General features: G+C 33.8%; 1 protein-coding gene across 1 annotated transcript in view; it reads right to left on the reverse strand.

Moving 5' to 3' along the window:
- Eaat1 (Excitatory amino acid transporter 1) overlaps positions 1–17,175 on the reverse strand; it is a 164,960-nt gene that overhangs the window by 38,943 nt on the left and 108,842 nt on the right. The gene's annotated exons all lie outside the window — the stretch shown is intronic.

Consider the following 17,175-nt stretch of genomic DNA (forward strand, 5'->3'; position numbering starts at 1 on the left):
CACTTAAATGGAGCTGAAAATAAAATTAAAAAAATATCAATGGCTTAGTCATTTATGCACAGATATAGTATTTATGTTCACTTTTGAAAGCATTTGAGATATTAAACACGAAACATCCGTTTGTAAAAAAATATTGTAAGGTATTTGAGAAAATGTTGTCTCGTTGTCTCATTCAAATATTTATAATTTACATATTTTCTTCTACGATTTGCAAAACATTCTAGAGTTTCACAAGGGTGCCTCCAAACCTGTCAGTGCCACAGGCCGCCAGTGTTTGAGGGTAGGTTTTGTCAATTTTAAAGATTTTTGATTTAGTCTGTTTAATATAATTTTTTACATAAGTTTAATATTATTTAATATAATAAATTAGATAAGTAGGTAGGTAGGTACCTGACGAATTTGTATATAATTTAAAACTAAATAATTACAAGATAAAATGAACCTTTTATATACAACGTTTTTAGATTTTCTGTTGAACCATATAAACTTGACTTGACTAGCTTAAACGATCAAAAAAATTTATACTTGATAGAAATACTGAATAATGAAACGTTATTTCATCCATAGTAACGCACGTATATATAATAATAATTTAGTTGCTAGGACCCCCTAGCAACAAATAATGGTATCGAAATAACTTTTCATACAAAACAAAATTAACTGAAAATGAGTTAAATTCTACATAAAGATGGCTAAAAGTATTAAAAAATGCATTGGCATTGTGTTCTGATATATTCCAAAAGTTTCAAATGTCTAACTAGTCGGGAAGTTAGTTAAAAATCGATTGCAAGATGTGTACCGGACAAATAAGAATATGAGCTAAGAAAAACGTTGTAAAATGAAGAAGCGCGGCATTCTAAGTCTGGTTAAGGGCAACACTTTGCCTAGGGATGTCACTGACTATAGAAGAAGGTTCGCAATGGCGCCACTAACGGCAATAACCTCAACTCGTAAAAACAAAACCACAAGTAAGCCAAAAAAAAACGTATCGGAAAAAGAGACAAATGACATATCACTCGTTTGACTAGCACTAGACCAGGGTTGGCGAACCTTTTTACGTACGCGTGCCAAAATTACCCAAATATTATTTTTCAACTGTCAGACGTGCCGATCAGTTATGGGAAAAAAATAGTTTTTAAAAATTCTATTAAAAAATGACGATGTTCTAGATACCACTCACAAAACATAGCACACATATAGCTTTATCACTTTTTTAAATTACGCCATACATTTCGGTCTACCAATTTTGAAACTGTCTGCCAGAATTACTAGTACTTGTTCCATCAAGTTTTTGTTTCTTATTTAGTGCAGTTTTGTTTGAATAAATGAAATTGTTTGTCAATGTATCAATTAGCTAGTTTATTTACGCACAGATTGACACCAGAATTGTTCTGATCAGATCGGGAATTCTCTCGCTACAGTGGTCTCATGGGTTGTAAATCGATAAAAAATAGAGGTCCGCGGCGCGGCGTTCCCCGCCGCCTGTTGAGGTTAGTGCGATAATATTATGTGTAACGCATAAGGTCTAAGGACCGACCTATGCAATTATATATTTAAATTAAACGTAACATTCAATCTTGAAGAGTATTTACCTGCTATATTTTATAGAATGCTGTCATTTATTATTATTCTCTTCAAACGCGTGCCATGTAAAATCATCTCGCGTGCCATAGATTCGCCACCACTGGACTAAGCAATGGATTAGAATGCGATGAATTAAGGGGAGTGGAAACGTTTACTTGAGTCAGCCAAGATACGCATTGGGTTGTAGTGACGATGACGATGATCAAGTATCAATAAACAAAAGCAATTTCCATGTCAAGGTCCAGTATGTACTCAATATGTTAATTTTAATCAAATATAATTATGATTTAAAGCGTTTATTCACGGATTAATCTAGTTTCAATAATGGCCCTTAGGTGTGCCTTCGTTGGCCACCTGATAACTAACGCGTCACAAACAATACTTTTAATATTCAAAATGTCGACCTTGGCCCTTATTAAAAAGGTACGAAAACGCAACAAGTCCCGCGAGATTTTGTAAAGGAAATAAAACAATCGAATATTATCGTGGCATACGCAGTAAAATCAAGTATTCAAATCAACTTTTCAATGCCACCGGTTGATTTATTCGAAGAGACTCTTGCATACGTTTCTAGAATATAAAACATATTCTAATTTATCGTAAAAACAAATTTAATTATTTACCACGTACTATTCTAACCGTTTCCCTATCCAACGCGGAGGATATAACGAATATTATTCTACAATGTGCAGAAAAAACAGGCGTAAAAAGCTCAGAAGTTACACCTTCCACCAAGCTTTCGAAGGCAACATTGAATCTTATGGAGCAGAGAAGGAAAACCAAGAGCGATAGACAGGCGCAAAACGATATGGAGTTTTCATCACTTTGCAAAACCCTCCGAAGGAAGATTAGAGAAGACCTTCGTAAATTCAATGTAAACCTCATACAAGCAATTGTGAAAGCAGGCAGAAGTTTAAACAAAAACAAGCAATGCTTGTCGATAGGAAAACGTCAAATCACAGCACTAAAAGCAAAAGATGGTTCTATCGTCAGAAATTGGGAACACTTGTTAAGCCGAGTTGAAGAGTTCTACAGCGATCTCTACAGTGATGACACTGACAATACGACTATAGACTTAGATCTTCAGAGAAATGGAAATTCGGAAGACCATACTCCCGAAATTACATCCTGGGAAGTAACCCATGCTTTAAATTACATGAAAAGTGGGAAAGCCCCCGGGGAAGACGGTTTAACGATAGATATCCTCAAAAAAGCAGGAAAGGATGCAAATGAAGTACTTGCACAATTGTTCACAGCCTGCATATGCAAAGAGGATGTCCCAGAGGTATGGAAAAATGCCAGCATTGTCATTCTTCACAAAAAAGGTGACAGAGAAGACCTAGCAAATTATCGTCCAATAAGTCTACTCCCTATTCTCTACAAGACGTTCACAAAAATTCTCTCAAACCGTCTGCAAAATGTACTAGACGAGAACCAACCGAGAGAACAAGCCGGATTTAGAGGAGGATACAGCACTATGGACCATATCCAAGTCGTCAGAGAAATCATAGAGCGGTACCAGGAATACAAACTGCCACTATGCATGGGTTTTATAGACTATGAGAAGGCGTTTGATTCGATAAAGAAATGTTCAATACTCGACGCACTCAGAAAACAAGGAATCCCTGGACGCTATATAAATATTTTCAATAATATATACAGTAGCGCAACAGCATCTGTAAATCTCCATAAACCATCGCGCAGATTTCCTATCAGCAAAGGAGTCCGACAAGGTGATACAATCTCACCTAAACTATTTACAGCTACCCTTGAAGACTTATTCAGGCAACTTGACTGGAATGACAAAGGGATCCCCATAAATGGAGAATACCTGAGTCATCTGCGCTTTGCCGATGACATAGTAATTTTCTCGCAAGACTCAGAAGACCTCCAAAGCAGAATGCAGGAACTCGCTGAAGTAAGCAACAAAGTAGGTTTGAAAATAAATGTAACAAAGACGAAAGTCATGTTCAACTGCTTTGCAGGCCAAAAAGAGATCCTCATCAATGGCACTCAGCTCGAACAGGTGAAAAGCTACATCTATCTGGGACAACAAGTATCTATAGATGGATGTATATTTGATGAAATTGTTCGCAGAGTAAAGCTAGGCTGGAGTGCTTTTGGCCGCCTGAATAATGTCTTCAAAAGTGACCTTCCACTGTGCCTAAAGCGCAAAGTGTTCAACCAGTGTGTGCTTCCCGTGATGACATATGCGTGTGAAACATGGACCCTAAGTAAAAGAGAGATCCAGAAACTTAGAGTAGCACAACGTGGTATGGAGAGGTGCATGCTGGGCATAACGCGAAAGGACAAAAAGAGGAATGAGTGGATAAGGAAGCAGACAAGGGTTTGCGATGTAATAGAGTTTATTAAAAGCCTTAAATGGAGATGGGCTGGACACATAGCTCGAAGAAGAGACAATCGTTGGACAAATCTAGTCATCCAGTGGTATCCAAGAAGTACAAAACGTCCACAAGGTAGACCTAGAGGCCGCTGGATCGATGAAATGATAAAGTTCTGCGGAAGTACGTGGCAACGCAATGCACAGGACCGAGAGAAGTGGAAGCAACTTGAAGAGGCCTTCATCCAGCAGTGGATAGATTCAGGCTGATGATGATGATGATGATGATGATTCTAAAAATATCGCAAACATTTTTTGAATATTATGAATATAATTTATAAAGACTGCTGGATTGGACGCATAGAACGATTGGGCATAGTCGAAGCGCAGACCAAAAGGACGATGACGTGCTGTGAAACGGTGACTTGGTGAGTGATGTATAAAAGGGCTTTCACACTCTTGACGTATCCAACCAGACTTCTAGGGCAAGGGAGAGAAGATGACAATATCATATTATTATGCATGGTCGTAGGCAGTGGCCAAGAGTGGAGATAGGCTGTTAAGATCCGCCACAAATAGTGGACACTAAATTTTGTCAGTTATACGTATTTGTTTTCATTGAAATACGACTACAATTTACAGATGGTGTTGGTTAGTTTTTAAAATTGAATTAAACCCTGTGAAAACCAAGCCATAATAGATAATAGTCAAAAAATACTCGACTATGTAATATAAAATATCTAAAATTATGCAATTAAATCATACATAACTTTGAATATTTTATAGATAGAACAATATTTTTATCTAATATAGTTTGGTTTAGGCAAGGCTTAATAAATTTAAAAAAAATGAACGAACAATATGTGTAATATGTATTCTTAATCCATCGAAAACAAATAAGTATGAATGAAAAAGTGTGCACAATTTTGTCGTTTTAATGTCCACTATTTATGTGCGGATCTTAATAGCCTACCTCCACCCTTCGCTACTGGTCGTAGGACGCTTCGCCCCTTTTGAAAAATGAAAATACTAGGTACGCCAATGTGATCATCATTTTAGAATCCCCTAATTGGTTTAATTTACATAGTAATCTGTGTAGTAGTATTTCTGTACAGAAATAGTCGATTTTACAAGAAGTTACCTTACATAATTTCGTTTGATCTATAAACGAGCAATGCGGTTTAATCATGTCTCTCGACGTAGGGAACACCTGAGACAAAATTAATACCTAAATATCAGGTTAGGATATTTAATTACGTATTTAAAATAATACCTGAGATGGATAGATTACAAATCTGTCTCGCATAAGTGGAATAATGACAAGGTATCTGCGCAGTGACTAGAATTAATGACCCTGTCACTCGCTCAGAGATTTTGTAATATTGGAAACTAATTAAATGCAGGTAATATTATTTTTGAAATACGACACAATAATAATATGTCGACAAAACAAAAAATAACGCTCAAAAATAATGGAATGCAATACAATTAATTATGTACATGTGTTTATTATGGTTGGCAATTCTGGGTTCATGTTCGATTATTAAGGAATTAGTTTCTATATAAATATTTTTGTCAAAATAACATAACTGTACCAACAGGAAATAAGTTGGTAAGTCTTTTTTTTCAGTTTAATAACTCATAACTTTTAAATTAAATAATTTATTAATTATTTAACAAAATAGGTAAAATACGTCTAAAACTATAACGTTATAGGTTGTATATTATATAATTAAATAAATAGATTATTCTAATGGATTTAAGTTTTGTACTATGCCTTTTAAGTCGTTTTTTTGCGACTCGGGTTTCGCCTTTCGATATCTTCAGGCACTATGTACACTCACCAAAAGGCAAATATACACTGGTCACTGACAACGAATACAATAAACTCTAACATAACAATTATATAGAAATGTCAGAAAAGAAACTATAATGTCCATTAGTAACTGAGAGTTTCTCAAAATATTAACGAGGAGGTGAACCGCCGCGATGTTTGGTGCCACTGGCCCATGAATTCCCTTCATTAATAATTAGCTTGACTGTGTAGTATGGTTAGCAGTGGATACTCGATTCAATTACTGGTGTAATAGGGCTGGTCTAAATTACAATTAGCGGACATGCTCAATTAGCAATAAGCTGATGAAATCAACAGATCATTTTTGAGCCGCTCAAAACCAAAACTGCCAGTGTAAATAGTAAAAAAAATACATATATATTTAGGTACGTAGATTCTTAGGTTAAGTTTTTAAGCCGTATTAAAAGTTTATTACATTAATTTCGTCATCGTTATATTGCCTATAAATATCATGAAAAATAATGTAGGTATTTTGAATACACCTAGGTGTTGTAAGTGATTATATATGTATGAAAATTATATGCATAATAGTGCAAAAATTGCAAGTTGAGGATATTGTTAATTATTTCAGGGTTTTAACTTGTGATCGGAGCAGTTACTACCAAATTAAATCATAGTAATGATTTTAGCGGAAACTCATATTAAAAAAAGTTTATTTTTTATATATTGCTATATGTATAAACAAATTATATATTATTAGGGATATCAAGTAGTAATATGTATTGGACATAATATGTTATCATAGAATATGTCAATATTAAAACGGCCACGTCAACATAATATGTATATGAAACAAATGCGAGCTTCTAATAATCACCCATGTTGCAATATACGGTATATCAATTAAATACAAATCCTACCTTCTTCGAATGTGTAAGTACGTCGCAAAATTATAATGGACGCCTGCAGTCAGGTTAGCAGAAATGAACAGGAATGCTGCAAAGACTTGAACCGAAATTAGTAATAATGATCCTTTTCGCAATATAATATGTAGAGTTCATTTTTCAACTACAAATTATATTTTTGTATTCATATTTTCACGTATTAGTATGTATATGTATGAGTAGACCGAGATATTGGATATTAGCAAATTGTTCATCTTATTAGTTTTATACTCTGGGTCTAAACACAAATGTGAATTTGTCAGAAACGGGATTCGAACCACAGACCCACGACATTATAAGCCGACATCTTACCGCTCGACCATCGTGAATGAAATAAATACAACCTCCACTCTGTGGAGCCTTATAAATAATATGATCCTCTTAAGACCCAAATGAATATGAGCAGACTATTATTCACATCATGACGTGTCCATTAGTAAATCAATGCACCTATAAAGAACCGGAGTGCATTCATGTAGTATATATTATATTATTTATTATTTCGTGTTCACAGTTCACGATATTATTATTGCAAGCGTGAATTATGTTATGTTGATAATAAGCTGACAAAATCGTTTAATACAATACAAGTATAATAAGTTTGATGATATCGCCATAGTACTCTAATCAGAGCAACGAAAATTTTATAAAATTCAAAGTTGAACAAAATTAGACAGAGATGGTCCTGCCTGTGGACCACTCAAAATATGTGCTGTCAACATTGGTATGTTTCACAATAATTAATTATTTGGACAGAAGTGTGAATAATTCATAATAAAAGGTTTAATGACTCCCGATGTGGCAACACCAAAAATTAAAATGTCCGCTCACGAATTTGGGACCTCGTTATGGCAACACAAAATATTTATAGCACGTGCCTAATTTTGTTTAATCGCGTAATAAGGCTTTTTGTAGTCTGTCAATGGTTTATTTAAAAATATATCCTAATATGGAATAGGTTAAAATACGAAATGATTAGATTTATGACTGTCATATCTTTATTTTGATTTTAATCTCTTCCGTTTCCGGATTATGATGTAACGTCAAAAGTTATCATTTTATTATGGTTATGGAGACGGTGTTTAAATATTAATTATTATTCCCTATCAATATATATACCTAATAAGGATAAGTGATAAGACTGATAAAGAAGCAGCTAAGGGTTTACGATGTAATAGAGTTCATTAAAAGCCTCAAATGGAGATGGGCTGGACACATAGCTCGAAGAAGAGACAATAGTTGGACAAATTTAGTTATCCAGTGGTATCCAAGAGGTACAAAACGTCCGCAAGGTAGACCTAGAGGCCGTTGGATCTATGAAATGATAAAGTTCTGCGGAAGTACATGGAAACGCAATGCACAGGACCGATAGAAGTAGAAGCAGATTTAAGAGGCCTTCATCCAGCAGTGGATAGATTCAGGCTGATGCTGATGACGATGATGAATCTAAAACAATATACATTTTTACTAAAGTATTGATAATTAATAAATTTATTGAGAATTCTTTTATTTTTGTGGGGCAGTGAAAATACTATTAAGAAAAATAATTCACTCTTTATAACCCCGTCAGAAAAACCAAATTATAAAAAATCGAGTGTTTGACAATATATACCTACAGATAGATATAGATTTTAAATTTAAAACAATGTTGTCTACAGCAGCAAAAAACAGGTTTTTTGGGGATAGCGTTGTTCAATTTTAAGCCTCGAAATGAAATCGAGATATTTAAATAATTGTTTGTATGTAACGTATGTATGTATACGCATACAAGAAATGGCATTCCCATTGATTTACGGATGGAGGAAAATGTCAAGAATAAAAGAACGAATACTAAACTTATAAAATGCTATTCTTTCCTAAATAGATAATTAATACAAACGAATGTTTTGGTTGCTAGGAAATACTTGCGGCTTATGACATAAATTCTTCAATTATATTATATTATGATGCACGTCGTGTACTGTCATGGCGACCAATTTAGTCTATAGTTTTGTCATTCCGCAGAATATTTTGAACTATCACTATCTCTATAAATTCAATGATGGAGAGTGCCAACTCTAATGTATTAGTATTTTGCATTAATATTCATTATTCATGCTAATTTCAATTAATTTTAGTTTCTACGTGTGCGTTCGTTAAAATTACTTTCGATATGGCATCCATAGATAATATTATGAACAGAACCCAACCTGCAGACCATAGGTAATACACAACATTCATATAGGACATACATAGTGCCAACCGCAAAAAACAAAAAAACACCCCATTTTGAAATGACTCGAAAATGTGTAGGCATGTAGAAAATGATAAAAAAACATTCATTGAGTCATGCGGGTGTCGATGCAGTGCGGTACGCGTTAGGTGTCCTCATTCTTGTTCTGGTGATTTCGGCAGATTTTACCAAATGACAATGTTCGCTTAAAGGTTCAAAATGTGCTAAAGGGTGGAAGCATCGGTCTGATAACATTTTAAACAACAAGAAAAACGATATTACACCCTTTTTTCCGTAGCAGCAACTAACTGTGACGTCACGTGATAGTACGCGACGTGCATCATAATAATATATTAGACGCTAAACTCTACCTCTATCATAATAATTGCAAATTCAAGATAATACATTAATATTTTATATGAGAGGGTATAAGTAAATGGGAATAACATCTAAATATGTTAACCAAGAACACTTAACTACCTCTAAATGTTGTAACGAAGAACGGAGAAAATCAAGTTACAGAGTTTACCTTGGCAATATATCGCTACACATTTAATACATAATTTATGGGATTGATAGACGTGACGTTTAATATAAGTGAAATTACAAATTAATACACTTTGGTTTGTAACTGTTTTTTCAACTATATTCCCATATATTTCGGCAGTGAATATGTTTATAAATAAAGAAAATTTCCTACAACGCATTTTATATAAGGCAGTACCATGTGAATTGTTCCTTTTCCTTCCATGTGAATTGGGAGGGAATGGGACGATTGGCCTCCGGACAATTGGACGCCGCACTGTCGTAGACACGTGTAGACGAGGTATTTTAATCAGTTTCTATCTACTACTTTATAGTTTGAATTCATTTTGCTCTTAACATAATGTATTCTTTATCGCGGATTGAGAATTACCATGCCTAAGCCTTTATATAAAATAAGAAACTCTTTTTTCGTTGGAACTTAAACATATGCATGATTAAATCAGTGTTTACGTCTGCATATTTACATTCTTACCAACTATTAATCATATCATAATATAATAATTGAAGTATAAATAATAATATTGAATATTTTTTTTAAAGTACCTATAAGTACCTAACGTCTTTTTATTTTCGAATTCCGTGGCGGCCAGTTGTCCGGTGCCAAATCGTCCTAGACCCGAATTGGGATGACCAATGGCCCATTAGGACGTCGCGCTGTCAAAATAATCCCATTTTTTTATCGCCTGGCCGTCGTATTTTAACAAAAATATATCCCTCTACATACAGAGGCTATTGTTGGCACGCAATAATTTTGGAACCAAAACCCTCAGTTCATTCTTTTAAAAACCCCAAACCAACTGTCCCACGTACATTAACTACTCCATAATATAACAGTGGCGAAGGGTGGAGGGAGGCTGTTGAGATCCGATATAAATAGTGCACAATAAACTTTATCAGTCATACGTATTTGTTTTCATTGAACTAAGACTACAGTTTACAGATGGTGTTGGTTAGTTTTTTTTATAATTGAATTAAGCACTGCGAAAACCAATCCATAATAGATAATAGTAAAAAAATAATCGTCTATCTATAAAATATCTAAACTCATGTCATTAAATCAAATATAATTTTGGATATTTTATAGATAGAATAATATTTTTTATCTACTACGGTTTGGTCTAGCAGGGCTTAATGAATTTTAATAAACTAACCAACAACATATGTAATATTATGTATTCTTAATTTATCGAAAACAAATAAGTATGAATGAAAAAGTAGTGTGCACTATTTTGTCGAATCGCCCATTACATACCAAAACGATTGTGTTTTAGTTTAGGCAAGGTTTAATTGATGATTAAAAACTAACCAACACCATCTGTAAATTGTAGTCTTAGTTCAATAAAAACAAATACGAATGACCAACAAAGTTTAATGATTTTATTTTGAACCCGGGTCCCGAATTTTATTTTGACAGAACCGAACCTTTAACAACAACAGAGATTCGACAGCATTTCTGTATATACACATAGAAGCCAACAGTATACTGTAAAATGTAAGTTATAAGTAGGTAAATATACTTATATGTATTCGGGCACGAATTATATAGACAACCTGTTGCTACTCTCTGTGAAACTGCGCCGGGAGAGATTCAGAGCAGTATAGTTGAAAACCACTTGTTGAGTTTACTGACGATTCCAACATAATATTACGTACCTATAACCAAAGAATTTGATTAAAACATAGAGTTTTTCATAGTTACTATGACAAAGCATTGATACAAAATTCTACGTTGGTTGCTAGGCAGGTCCTGGCAACCAAATCGTTGCTATGGAAATCAACATGAAACGTCAGAATGAGAGTTCAGTTATCATTAAAAATACATTAAATACATAGTATATATATTTTTAAACACTTTTTGAACCAACAGAATGATTTACCTATCTACTTATACAAATAAAAAAACAAGATTTAATGGTAGGTACCTACTATCAAAGAATTATCAATGGTAAGCGTAGCAGAGTACGACGCCGCATTTCGTGGAATAAGAACCTCCGTTACTGGTACGAGTGCAGCTCCACTGAACTGTTTCGGGTAGCAAATGACAAAACTAAGATCGCCTTGACGGTGGCCGACCTCCGCTAGGGGATGCCACAATAAGAAGAAGCAGACCTATTATTAATCACGTTTTTCTTTTGATTCATACACTTCCATTACTAATTGATTCGGCGACCCAAGTTTTGACTTTCGGCATCATCACACCCCGGCATAAAACCCCAATGTGTTGGAAAGCGATAATCAGTTCAATAAAACTAATATTAATGAAAAACATATTCGTTCATAAATGAAATTTTCATCAAATAGGTACATCTCCATCAGGCCTTCAGATTGTAATATATTGATGTTGTTATTTCCGAGATAGAAATTTTCTTTAAAAAAAATCACCTTATTTATTTTGTACTTTGAAGAATCTGAAAACATCTCAAAATTACATGATTATATTACAGTGGCGAAGACTCCATACTAGGCGATTATTTAAAGCCTACCTTCTTAAGAAAAATATTTTTTAATTTAATATTGACATATTAAATAATATAATCACATAATAATATATTAAATATGCCCAACGACATCTATCGTATAATTGTCATAATAATTTTACGATCTTTTCCACTATTTCAATAAGCACCATTTATGGCATGTCTCGAAGGTTTAAAAAAAATAAGCGACATCTCGTTTCGCTTCTCATATTGTATGGATTATGTTCGCGTGAATCGAAAACTTTTTTATATGAAGTTTGTTTCTCATAATTTCAAGACGTCTGCGGCAGCCCATATAAATTGGTAAGCTATTTAAGGAGCGCTTACATTTTACGCAAGTGCACATTTATTCAAAATAATGTATAAAATAATTTCTATGGGATTCAATCACATATAAATATTGATTGTTGTTAAAAATAATAAATAATTTATCTCGTGATTTTTATTTGTCAGTTAGTTTATTCATAGACTAAGACAATTTATTCAGCCAATTATGTCAGTTGAAATCTGATATTGTATCTATGTCTGTGTTTTAAATATAGAAGGATTTTAAAATGTCTAGTTTACGGGTTAAGTTATAAATTCTTATGGAACAGATTCACAACAACGGATATTTTCAATATATTTTGAGCGTATCATGCGTTTATATTTAGGAAAATACATAATTCAAATTAATTGCTTAATTTTATACCATAGTGAGCTTTTGAAATTTCATCGGTTTTTGTGTACCTACCTATTGATAAGTAGTTATGTCGGATTATCTTCTTATTTCCCGTAAATACATCTAACAGGTGTGCTTTCTCCACAGCCTACCTGTTTCCAAAAGTCACCCTTCGCCACTGTTATATTAGTAGTATGTACTTAACTCAGATTTAAACAAAGCTTATAATTAATTTGATTTTTTGTAAATACATTTATTATACTATTATTTATGTTGTTTTTAATCTTTAGACTTGTCCTTGTGAACGACATTTTGCTGTAGAAATAAGATTTTTTTCATTTGAAAAGGTGTTCTTATTTCAAATAAACAAATAATAATTTTACTTTTTAACACACGCTAGAATCTAGATAAATAAAAATAATTAAATTAACATTAGAAAAAACTTCATTCTGGCTTGTAGAAGGTTGGCAAGTCATGGGCTTGTTTATGTCTGGTGTGGCCCTGTTGTGAAAATTGCGAAATTGGCCTGTAGCTAACTTAATCGGTATGTACCGTTGTTCTTTTTTTTTTTTTACTTCAATTTCATATTTTGAGGTTTCATCTCTACATAAGGTTTTCTACATCTTTGTGTATAACTAATAATACTTTATTTATTTTCATATAAACTATAGTACCCATACTAACTATCCGAATTCCTTGGTTTGGACTATAAGTAGAGGCCCTATTGCCATATTGTCTTTTGATTGTGATTGAATTGATTGTAATAGACAAATAATTACAAGATAAAAAGATTTTTTTATATACAACGTTTTTAAATTTTCTGTTGAATTATTATACTCAATATGCTCAAACTTGTACTTAAAGTGATAAAAATCAAACAAACAAACAAATATAGAATAGGCACTGAAATGTCATTTTGACATTTCATATTGATGTCCATAGTAACGCGCGTATATATTAATAATTTAGTTGCTAGGACCACCCCCTTAGCAACCAATAATAGTCTTTTACTTTTTACAGATTTTTCTGAAATAACTTTTCATACAAAACAGAATTAACTGAAAATGAATTGAATTCTGCTTAAAGATGGCTAAAAGTATTAAAAGAATGCATTGGCATCGTGTTCTGATAAATTCTAAAAGTTTCAAAGTTAAAAATCTTCAATCGTTTAATGAAAATCTTGGACAAACAAGAAAAAATTTATAATGGACAAACAAGAATACGAGCTAATAAAAACGTGGTAAAAATAAGAAACCAGTCTACTATGTTGACATTTTTAATTCACGGTCAATAATAAACTATATTATCACAACATCGGAAGTTGACGAGGTAGATATAGAGGAAGTCCAAGCGATTCATGACACTACCCACTATCAGCCTGCAAAAATCTGGAGAAATATAACGAGCAATAGCGGGCATAGGGATGAACTGACTGATCTTGAGTCTCCCATGGTAAAAATATAATATAAACCATAATGCATACCCTTTAATTAATTATTATTGTGAATGACACAAATAATATTATTGGTTTATCCTTTGTGTACAAGTACCTACGTACTTACCTGTTTGATTGGTTATGTAATGGAGCCACTTGATGTTAGTTGCAGGGATTTTCTAATGCTTTGGATAATATTTGAAAGCCAATCTTGGTATAATTTAGTAATTGTGTCACAGGTTTGAACTGTTTCGAGGCCCGATTTTAAATCGTCTGACGAATTCATCCGCATCAAAAAAAATCGTCACCGATAACGAGGTAAGCCGTTGAGCTACCTATCTCCAATAATGAGGACTGACTTAAATAAGTATTTTAAGACTTAAAGGCAATTATATAAACAAAATATATAGGTATCTAGTTGATATTAATACTATCGACCGAAAGTACTTGATGGAATTTGAATTTAAATTTTAATGGATTTACTCAAATGGAATAGTATAAAACTTTAATACATTAGAATTTAGGTAGGTATCTAGTTATTTGAGATCAGTGGAGTACAGTTAAGTAGAGAGTGGTAGACAAGCAAGTAGGTGAGACGTGGCAAAACCAGTGCAGTGCGAAACCAGGGAAGGGAGCCTGACTGCCATATCGCTCCCACACATAACTTCCTGCTAGAATAAGCCGCGTCCTGCCATCTCGACACAAAGCGACGCCAGTGTCGTAGAGTGTAGGAGACTACACTTTTATTGATCAAGTTTACAATATTAGAAAACAAACTTTTGCTCGAGATGACTTATCAGATCGTAAATATAAATTTGACCACATGTAAGAGTTCAAGGTCAAGATAATATATGCACTTACATTCTTCTAAAAAATCATTTATTGGTCACACTCAAGATTGGGCTTGCGTTTGTGAAGAAACCGGAAAATTTAAGAGATGTTTAATAATGTGAACAATCCCTTTTTTACTGTTGGATACAATGGATAGATATTGAGAATATCAAAATATGCGTCATATTATTATTATGACGATTCCTACTATAACATTTAAAATAGCCTCAATTGTTTTATTGTCATATTGGTAATTCAAATATTATTCTTCTTCTTCTTCTTCGTCGTGTCAGGTCTTCAATAGCTACAATGTCTCACTCGAGAAATTGGCGAAGGCTACACCATTTTCCTCGGCTTGTAGAGTCTCGTCGAAATCCCAGCTTACCGGGCAAGCCTTGCATGAAAATAGATGTTCCATGTTTTGTACTTCACAGCACTCGCAGGTTTGGTCATCGGAGAACCCCCCACTTCACCGTGTTGTCTAGGGTGCGCCCTACCATGGTCCTCAGTCTGTTTTGGGACTTTCCATGTACGGTACCCGAGACTAAATGGATTTAGCAGTCGTTTACTCGTTGGTAATTCAATGCATTCAAATCTATGAATTCAAATTATTTTTATATGCAAGATTTACTTCACGATTCACAAAGTAATTAAAAACTTCATAGGTATGTATATTTCACTATTTAAATAGTTTTAAATGTTTTTGACACCTCATGTTCGGGTCAAATTAAGTGTCACAAGATTTTTTCTGACCCACGTATATTCTTATTCTTCCTGGCGTGACAGCCCTATATCACGTTTTGGTCTCTTCCTCCAGTATTCGCACCCATCCACTTCTGTCTAAAACCCGTATCTCTTTGACAATATCTCTCCAAATTGTTTCCCGAATGTCTTTATCACTGACTAATCCTTATTTCTAAATATAGCGTATTGCATTACCCATATGACTGGATTGCACCACAGGAGATTTAAGAATACTCGGCCAAATCAACTGGAGAGTTTTGACACTGGATCAACCACTATAAAGAAAGTTTTTGAAGGATGCCAAGACCGGTCAAGGGTTGTAGTGCCAACATAATGATTAACTTAAGACGTCCAAAATATGACATTTAGGTTTTAAAAAGAAAACATTGTAAATCTCAATCATGAAAACCTAATATACAAATACAGTGAGAGTGAGTAGTGCCAAAACAAAATAAAATGAAGAATACAGGGTGTGAGTTAAACTTGATATATTATTTTTTTTATATAAATATATATTACTTAGGTATATAAAAAAAAAAAACAACGACATATAAATTCGCCCTAAACTATCAAAAAAAGTAAGGAAAATATTCATAACAAAGCATTATAATTTATCAATTTTGTCAATTTTATTTTTATTAAAATAATTATTAGTAATATAACTTTTTGTCTAGACGAGCCGCCCTTGGCGTAGTAGGGCTACTATACTATCACCGTCAAAGAGTCAAGTGACGTTGCAAATATCTGCTCACACACTGCTCCGTCGGATCACCCTTTTCAACAATAATAAAGCGTTTCTCAAACTTTGACGCATTCAATTGTTAATAGTTGAAAAGAAAATGAGAAAACAACTGAACCAGGTACCCACCTATTTCAGTGATAAGATAATATAGGTACTTATATTAGGAATATAACAATACGTACAGCATTCCATGATTCATTTCCATGAACGGCTATCGTCGTCCAGTGCGCCCAACGGATTCAATTCCCGGTGAGATCACAATGCATGTGTGTGATTTTCTCAAAGCACGTGTGTTAAACGGTGACATGTTATAATGATTCATGCCTTTCAGATCCAGTGATTGCAGTCATATAAGTTAGGATAAGGATGTGCTCAGAATATCAATCATAAGCGACATTTTTTTAAACTCGGCTATAAATCTCAGTTCCCAATGAATACGACGAAATATTCATCAGAATCACCACCGCCTTGCGCTACAAAGAGTTTTCCAGGTTTTTACAAGGCGGTTTCATAGGCCCTGGCCGAATTCAAATTAGAAATACTCGATGCGGGCATACGAATTGTTTTCAATAATTCATCTTTCTCAGCCGGAACAATTTTCATTTGACTAGCATCAAGTAGAGTAGTTTGCATGCCAAACTCCTTAAAGAAACCATGATAGTAAATGTGAGGTATCCATAAAGGCATCTAGAAAAAAAAGTCGTCGGTCCGCGTGGCGTGTTGTAGTATCAGTAATAAAAAAACAGAAACTTGGAAAGAGCAATGGTATTTCTGATTAAGAGACCACACCGCCTTTCGGACTTTACACCTTCCATGATTGGTACGAGTGTAGGTCCACCGAATTGTTCCTGGTAGCATACGAT

Source organism: Rhyacophila brunnea, unplaced genomic scaffold (genome assembly GCF_057557595.1).
Source record: "Rhyacophila brunnea isolate RB1 unplaced genomic scaffold, BYU_Rbru_1.0 scaffold_16, whole genome shotgun sequence".
NCBI classification, from domain to species: Eukaryota; Metazoa; Arthropoda; class Insecta; order Trichoptera; family Rhyacophilidae; genus Rhyacophila; species Rhyacophila brunnea.